The sequence below is a fragment of the Erithacus rubecula genome (assembly GCF_903797595.1).
Source record: "Erithacus rubecula genome assembly, chromosome: 6".
Classification (NCBI taxonomy): Eukaryota; Metazoa; Chordata; class Aves; order Passeriformes; family Muscicapidae; genus Erithacus; species Erithacus rubecula.
This window is the reverse complement of record NC_136688.1, coordinates 49,269,410-49,278,260: the sequence shown is the minus strand read 5'-3', so window position 1 is coordinate 49,278,260 and position 8,851 is coordinate 49,269,410. Positions and strand designations below refer to the sequence as shown.

At 45.5% G+C, this 8,851-nt stretch overlaps 1 protein-coding gene across 1 annotated transcript in view; it reads left to right on the top strand.

Moving 5' to 3' along the window:
* Positions 1–8,851, top strand: part of DEGS2 (delta 4-desaturase, sphingolipid 2) — a 33,063-nt gene that overhangs the window by 2,133 nt on the left and 22,079 nt on the right. The window lies entirely within an intron of this gene.

Sequence of the window (8,851 nt, the reverse complement as noted above, 5' to 3'; positions counted from 1 at the left end):
GGGCCCTGCGCTGCCGGACGGACGGGCGAGCGAGCGCCGAGCTGCGGTTGAGCCTTGGGACGTGGTCGGCGCGTTTGAATTTTACAGTTGAGCTGTTAGTGGCACGTGGGAATTTTTCTCTCCCCTCCCGTTATTCCTTCTGTTTCCGTTTGGAGAGCGGTGCCTTCCCGCGGCCTTGCACACGCCGGGGCTCTCGGTGCCGCCGGCAGCCCGGCCTGGAGGCACGGCCGAGTGCCTCAACTCGCTTACCGAGAATCAGCGTTTGGAGTCAGTGAAGCATTGCAGTTCAACCGCTACAACATTCCAGCACGTGAAGTGATCCCCTCATTTACACTACCAGGTGTAGGCATTTGCGTTAATAATTGGCGCACCTCTCTACCCCCGAGCCCGGTTGCTGCCCGGAACGCTTCCCGGGGCAGCAGCGGTGCTCCGGCCACACTCCGCTTCCTCTGCCCGCTGCTGCAGCGCATCCCTCCCGCCCCTGCCAGCAGCTGCAGACGTGCGAGGGAAGGCAGCACTCGTGAGTGTACTGTGCCCTTTGGTTATTAGTTTGTAAAAGGTTTGTATGCCTATAAATCAGGAGCAGAATTTGCAAAGAAGCAGCTGCCTGTTTTCATAGGAACAAGCATTCGCGAAAGAGTTGTGAGTAGGAGATGCGGAGCTGTGGACTGGGTAATTGTAAAATGTTCTCTAAAGGTAGCCAGGAATCCTTAAAAACTTCAAATAACATACAAAACAAACTTTATATGTTATCATCAGTCAGACGTTAATGTGCTGGTGGCTCTACAAGTACGTACATCTTAATAAAAAAAAAAAAAAAAAAAAAAAAGAAGTCTAAGATCATCTCCTTTTCCTCACTCCTTTTTCCCAGCTGTTGTCACTTTTCCTTCCTCTGTTAACTACAAGTGTAGATTTGCCTTATGTGTTTCCAAGTCCGCTGCAAGTATACATTCCATTTTAACCTTCACTTCTCAGTGCACCATTGCTTTGTTTGCTCTTATCCCCAATTGCCACGATATAAGAAACTGATAAAAGGTTCCTGCTAATAAATATTTTCTTCTTCTACCTCATCATAATGTTCTCCAAGTTAGTCCAGTCCAAGTCTCAAGACACCAGTGCTGAGCTTTGCCCTAATGATGAGATTAGGAAATACTTTCCTATTGGCTATTAGAAATAGCAACAATTTTACTTGTGGAGATCTGGAATTTCCTTCTTTCCAGTCATACTCAGCACTCCCATTTTAACAAACTACAAGATGTAGTTTGTCATGGCAAAATTCTCACAAACTGAAAGGCTGTTTTTAGATCCTGTAAAGAGATTTCCAGAGCTCTACATATAAATTCTGCCCCTCTGTTTATAGCTGGAAGGACAAGTGTACCAGCGTGGGAAAAACGGTTCTTTTAAGAACAAGATTTCAAAATTAGAATTGGAAGTCTCCCTAGTCCCTCTGTTAAAATTACATGTAATAAAATTTAAAAAAAGTTTGAGTTATTATGGTGTACTTTTCCATTTTTTTTTATGAGAAATACAGCACTCAGTTACACTTCATATTCTGAGCTTGAATAGAGAAAGTATTAATGTCACCTACATGTTAGACGTGCACTTAGTCCTGTTCTTGAATTCCCATCAGAGCAAGTGGGACTGGGCCGAGTGGATTATTTTGGGTGAAGGGATTATTTTTTTTAATGTTTGTGTAAATGAGCTTTGTCAAATACAAGAACAAAGTCACAAGTCTCTCTTGTTTATAGAGATAAAATTTTTGGTTCAGGCCCGTGATAATAGTTAAATAATCTTGCACAACCTTGTTTCATTTTTGTGGTTTTATTTTTTTTCTTACTGCAAGCAATTATATAATTTCAGACAAAAAAGGCACTTTAAAATTTGTGAGTATCACAACCACCTCATTTTCAATTGTGTTGTCTTTATCCTGAAGGAGATGATCTGCTTAACTTACGTTATTTTCCATTAACAGCTTGACAAAAAAATACAGCAACAAGGAAAAATAGACGTGAAAGCTGTCCAGTGAAAAGGTGTTGAAAAGAAAACTTTGTCCCCTATCCAAATAGCAGAATAATTTATCCCCTTAATAATCTCTTATCTTCTTGCCCTATGCACTCTGTTTTGCTCCCCATGCCCAGAACTCCAGCTTGTTTCCTAGACACATTTAAAAAGCAAGGGGTAAAAAGGTTTAATTTTAAAATGTAAACCATCCATTGGAATTAAAAGCTATTTTTAAGCATCCATAACAAGTGCTTAGGAATATTATTATCTGTTAGATCTAGATGCCTGAGATTTACCTGTGTTACTGGGGGGGGGGGGGGGGGGCAGGGGGGAGAGGGTGGGGATATTCCCTGTTTTTTTTCCTTAAAATCTGCTGCAGGAAATTAAAGTCCACCATCAGCCTACAGAAACCAGATTTCTACTTTTCACATGCACACACCCACTAGCATTGTTTTATCTCCACTCTCAGTTCTTGCCACTGCAAAATTCCTGGTAGTAGTTTCAGGTGCCAAGCACACCTGACTGAAAGAACAAAATGTCATGGGATTTCTCCTCACAGACCCAGCTTCTGCTGTCCTCACAGCCTTCCAATCCCTTTCTTAGCTCCAGAATGTGAAGGGAAAACCTCAGGATTCAAAGAGATGGCAACTTCAAAGCCAGCACAAACACTGCAGTAGTTCTGTACAGAAATAATTTGGACAAGTTAGAAAGTTACAGGTTACTGAGAACTTGCCTCTTTTCTTTTTGGTGCAGTGTTGTAAAAAATGTAGTGCCATCCACATTTACCTGAGCCCCTAATACCACACATAGGAGAAGAAAGGAGAGAAAGGGAAAAAAAGACAAGATACATGCTCTTAAAGACATTTCTTACACTTCTGAACTTCCTACAGCTTTTAGCTTTTACATATACTTGGCATGAAGTACTACAGAAGGTTGTATGTGCTGGGTTCTTGTTTTAGGGTGAAGAGGTACATCAGTGTAAGTAGTAGTTCTGCAGGCAGGTTACTGCCACCATGTGCATTGATGGTATACAAGGATAATTTGAAAAATCATGTTCTGTTTCAATTATCCTCAACGAATACTAAGCTGAATGAGAGACATTGACCTTATCAGTTTCACAGGATCACAGAAGAGCAGAGCTGAGATTGTAAGGGATCCCTAGATAAATTCTAGTCCAAGCCCCAGCTCAAAAGTAGGGTCAAATAGAGCAAATTATTCAGCAAATTATTCAGCAAATTATTCTGAGTTGTGTTCAGCCAACCTTTGAATATCTCCAATAATGGTGACTCCACAGCCTCTCTGGACAACTTGTTCCCATGTTTGACTGAAAGAAACCCTTCCCTTATGTTTAATGAAAACTTTGTGTATTGCAGTTTGTACCTGTAGCCTCATGTCCTTCCACTGGAAACCACTAGAAGAACATAGAAGAACATGGATACCTTTTTTTCTTTTTTTTTTTTTTTTTTTTTTTTTTTTGTAATTTTGTTTTGCAATTCCTGGAATGTTTGAAGCATTTGTTAAATGGAGACTACCTGCAGAGAAATCAGCAGTTCTGCTCATCGGACAAGAAGATACAGGGTGCTTGAGGCATTGCAGCACCCTGGTTGGGAGAAATCTTACAACCCATCTCTCAGATATGCTCAGTCCATACACATATATATATATGTATGTTTGTATTATACACCACATATATGATCAGCAGATAATAATCAGTACTCAACATCATTAACTACTCAATCAATATTATGCTTTTACTCCCATGCATTTTTTTTTCTTGTGGTGAGCCAGTAGTTCACAGCTTGCAGAACTACAGTTGGCACTGCTGTACTGGTCCAACTTTGTGTATAGTATCTGGCTGTGTGATATTTATATGAAAAGCTGTTTCTTATTTCATACTACAGAACTAATTGTCCTGACCCTTATCTTAGGTTCACCTAGCCCAAACTTGGCAAATACAGGAGCCTGCTGTATTTTAAGAAAAGAAAGGTCACACAAAACAGGTTAATCTTTCACAAAGTACGAGTGAATTAACAAAATGATCGATGCTTGTTTTCTAAATATTGGGGTGATTTTTTTGTTTGGTTTTTTTTAGTCGTATTCCTTCCCTCTTCATTTTACACCAAAACAAAGGGAAGACATTTGAAGTGTGAAACTTGTGAGATAAGTGAGGCTTTCACAGCCAACATCTACAGCCTTCTCTCTTGCCTCTAGCAGGGTCAACACACCCTTTTCCTGATTTGTTTCACCCAACCTTTTAAATTCATTGGTTTGGAAAATTCTGATACCCGGTTTTTCCTTCTCTTTCTCACACGAACTATTTGTCTAATGTTTAAAAAAGAAAGTAAGTAAGATTAGCCCTCCCATTGTAAGCCAACACCAATCGCTAAACTGATAATACTTACATATCTAGTTAAATATGTGACACGGATACCTTTTAAGATATTTTTTGCTCTTGTGTAAAGAAGACCAGATAGAAAGTCACTTACTGGAGGAAAAGAAAGTCAATAGTTGATAATAAAGGGGACTCTTGTTAACAGTTACTGAAGACTTATCTAGGTCCAATGAATAAGTTCTGCTAATTCAAGATAGCGGCTTTCCCTTGTTATCTTCATCTAGAATGGCCTATTAATCAGTTAAAACAGGAGAAGTCTTGAAGAAAAAAAAAAAAAAAACAAAAAAAAAAAAAAAACCAAAAAAAAAACCTAACTCAGGAAGAAATTTAAACTGGGATTTACAATGCCATTAAAGTAATTCACTAACCAAAATGCTCATTAGCTGTGCCATCTTTCCAGAGCATTGTCTTACCTCTTTGCAGCTCTGCAGGAAATGCGGTTTTAACTTTACCTTTCTAGTCCTTCATAATTTAGCCTCCTTCATAATTTAGCTTGCTCATCTCCAGCTAGTCTAATGTAACTGCCACCGTCCGAGGCTTTATGGCCCACTAGATTCTACTACAAATGTCCTCTCTCCTCAGATTGCTAATTAAACATGAGGTAAATCCCTGATCCCAATTTGTATGGACTCCTACAAAACACATTTAAAGATTCACTATGAGCATAAGGTTCTGCTTGCTCACCGTGACTAGAAACAAGCAGTGACCTCTGTGTACACCTCTTTTCTCTGTTTTGCTTTCTAGTACTTTTAATAATTATTGTTTTCTTTGCTGTATCACATTCTACTGTAGATTCCCCTCTTAGTAGCAAACCAAGCAGCTAACAAAGCTACACCAATTAATTTACTGAGATTTATAGTGCTCTCCTGCGTTTGTCATCTGCTTGTGTTTTTGAGGCTGAGCACAGTGAAGAAGGATTTTCTCTCGTCAGTCATCTTGCAGAATGATGGAGAGAGGGTTTGGAATGTCACCATTCCAAAATAATTTCTAAGTTATGGTCATTAATCACCCCAGTTTCATTAAACAGGTTTTTGTTGCAAGGACAAGATCATATAATTAGTTTTTCTTACCATATGAAAGGATACATGAATCAGTGGGACTAATCCTCACTCCAGAAACGTTTAGCCCTTTAATTATGAATGAAAAATACAAATAATTATTATTTAATTTTATACGTGTTGATCATAAATGAAGTTTTTGTCCTCCATTCTTGATTTCATGGCTGAGGGTATGAAACTACCCTTCCAAAAATCCTCAGTCTTCACGAAGGAGTTATATTACACCAGCATAGGACGTGTGTGGACATATGAATAGTCCGTATCTTGCAAATTGTAGACAACACAAAAAGCAGAAATTTCTGGGTAATAATACCTATTAGTTGAGCCAGCAGGGTACGATTTCACACCTGCCAGCACAGGCGATGTATGTGAATGCGTGTCCTAACTGCTCACACTGCTCCCATTCATGCCGATTGTCCTGCAAATAGCTGGGCTTCCTTATCTCTTGTCCCGCATATGCATTCCCTCGGCTTACAGACCTGATGCTGGAAAGCGCTGAGCTCTCAGCTTTTACTGAAATCATCAGGCAGATCCCAGTAGCATTAAGAAGATGTAGCCCTTGATGTAGAGTTAATATTACATTTTGAACGAAAAATAGATTGAAATGAACAAGGCTAAATAAAAATAAATAAATAAGGTGGATCATAAATAATGCTGCAGTCTCAAGGAAAGCCCAAGGGCAGCTCTTTTTTTTTATTAAGCCAACTTAGCTAGGTTTCCTTGAGGAAATAGATACTGTGACTCGACTGACAGTTTGCTAAACTATGAACAAAACCTTATACTCTTTAGGCATAGGCAAAGCTGATCAATGGTTTTTCTACTGTGCTTATACTAGAAGGATTTGTAACTCATCGAAAGAGAGACTGTAATTTTACTTTGTAAATTTATAGTCAAACCTTAGTCCATCTTGAAGAGTCTATATATGTTGCTACAATATAAATACTAACTAAAATAATTTTTAAAAAATAAACTGTATGGAATTCAGTAAACTTTGGAATTCAGTACAGTTTGTTATCAGAGTTGTTCTCCAACTGTTCCCTGCAGAGGCAATTCGTCCTACACATCCACACTACATACACACACAGCGAGACATTTCCAAGTGTCTCTTTTCTTCTTCTACTCAAAGTTTAGTCTCTGACTTCAAGAGGCTGAATAAGTATCCCTCTTAACCCCGTGTCACTCCTATTGTCAGAAGTGAGCTCAGCAGCACTGAAATGAAAAGTTTTAAGTGTATCAGATTGAAACCTGAGTATGGGGAAATACGTTTGGGAAGGCAGATCTGCGAGGGTGAGCTGCAGTCCAGAGAGCTCTGCCAGACAGACCAGCGACGTACGGGTGAGCTCAGAGAAGAGTGGCATCGGTGGTTAGAGGGAAAGAAGAGAACTTTTCTTCCCTGGACCTACGTTCTCTCATAATTCTGCCAACTTGTGCACAGTGAACCCCTTAAGTTCTCATATTTGGAGAGGAGATTACAAACGTTTTTGTTGCTTTTTGTGTTTTAAATTTTTGCTGTATTATAGAAATCTAGTTCCCACTGTCCGCTCAGGAGTTTGTGTCAGGATGCTAGTAAAGCTCTTTGAAATGCCCAAGGTGGCAGGGATGCTTGCATAAGCTATCCATGGGAGAAGTACTTACGGTGTGTAAATACAGCAAATACGTTCTGTGAGATAAAGCAATTGCAAATCCTCTGGACAACATAAACCACTCAGTGGAATAAATTATTTTGTAGAAGTATTGTGATTCTTTAGAAAAGCAAAGAAATGTATCGCGAGAAAAAAATATTTATCTAGAAGAGGAAATTGTTTCCATGGGAATTCTGAAGAAGCGATCTGTCTAAACACATAATGTACTGGATCACAGTGGTATCGTTAGTTACAGCAACCCCGCATTTGTTGACCTCCAGACAAAACATTTTTAATTCCTTAAGGACGTATTTCTAAAGGAAACGAGAACACTCAAGCGCTACCACACCAAGTCCGTCGCACTGGCGAAGGGAGCCCTTCCTCAGCCACCCCTGCGGAGATGGTTACCTTCGAGGGGCGGCCGGGCTTTTGGGATGGGAGAAAACGCGTCCGGGAGGCAGAGCGGGGACGGGACAGAGCGGGGACGGGACAGAGCGGGGACGGGGCAGAGCGGGGACGGGGCAGAGCGGGGACGGGGCAGAGCGGGGACGGGGCAGAGAGGGGACGGGACAGAGCGGGGACGGGGCAGAGAGGGGACGGGGCAGAGCGGGGACGGGGCAGAGCGGGGACGGGACAGAGCGGGAACGGGACAGAGCGGGGACGGGGCAGAGCGGGGACGGGGCAGAGAGGGGACGGGACAGAGCGGGGACGGGGCAGAGCGGGGACGGGGCAGAGCGGGGACGGGGCAGAGAGGGGACGGGACAGAGCGGGGACGGGGCAGAGAGGGGACGGGGCAGAGAGGGGACGGGACAGAGCGGGGACGGGACAGAGCGGGGACGGGGCAGAGCGGGAACGGGGCAGAGCGGGGACGGGGCAGAGCGGGGACGGGACAGAGCGGGGACGGGGCAGAGAGGGGACGGGGCAGAGCGGGGACGGGGCAGAGCGGGGACGGGGCAGAGCGGGGACGGGGCAGAGAGGGGACGGGGCAGAGCGGGGACGGGGCAGAGCGGGGACGGGGCAGAGAGGGGACGGGGCAGAGCGGGGACGGGGCAGAGAGGGGACGGGGCAGAGCGGGGACGGGACAGAGCGGGAACGGGGCAGAGCGGGGACGGGGCAGAGCGGGGACGGGGCAGAGCGGGGACGGGACAGAGCGGGAACGGGGCAGAGAGGGGACGGGACAGAGAGGGGACGGGGCAGAGAGGGGACGGGACAGAGCGGGGACGGGACAGAGCGGGGACGGGACAGAGCGGGGACGGGGCAGAGAGGGGACGGGGCAGAGCGGGGACGGGGCAGAGCGGGGACGGGGCAGAGAGGGGACGGGGCAGAGCGGGGACGGGGCAGAGCGGGGACGGGGCAGAGAGGGGACGGGGCAGAGAGGGGACGGGGCAGAGAGGGGACGGGGCAGAGCGGGGACGGGACAGAGCGGGAACGGGGCAGAGCGGGGACGGGGCAGAGCGGGGACGGGGCAGAGCGGGGACGGGACAGAGCGGGAACGGGGCAGAGCGGGAACGGGACAGAGCGGGAACGGGGCAGAGAGGGGACGGGACAGAGCGGGGACGGGGCAGAGCGGGGACGGGACAGAGCGGGAACGGGGCAGAGCGGGAACGGGGCAGAGCGGGGACGGGACAGAGCGGGAACGGGGCAGAGCGGGGACGGGGCGGGCGCGGTGCCGGCGCGGCGGCGGCAGGGGGCGCTGTGCTCGCGGCGGGGGCACCGGGGCCACCCCGAACGGGCCGGGCTCACTGCGGGGCGAGGGGGCACCGGGGCCATCCCTGCTC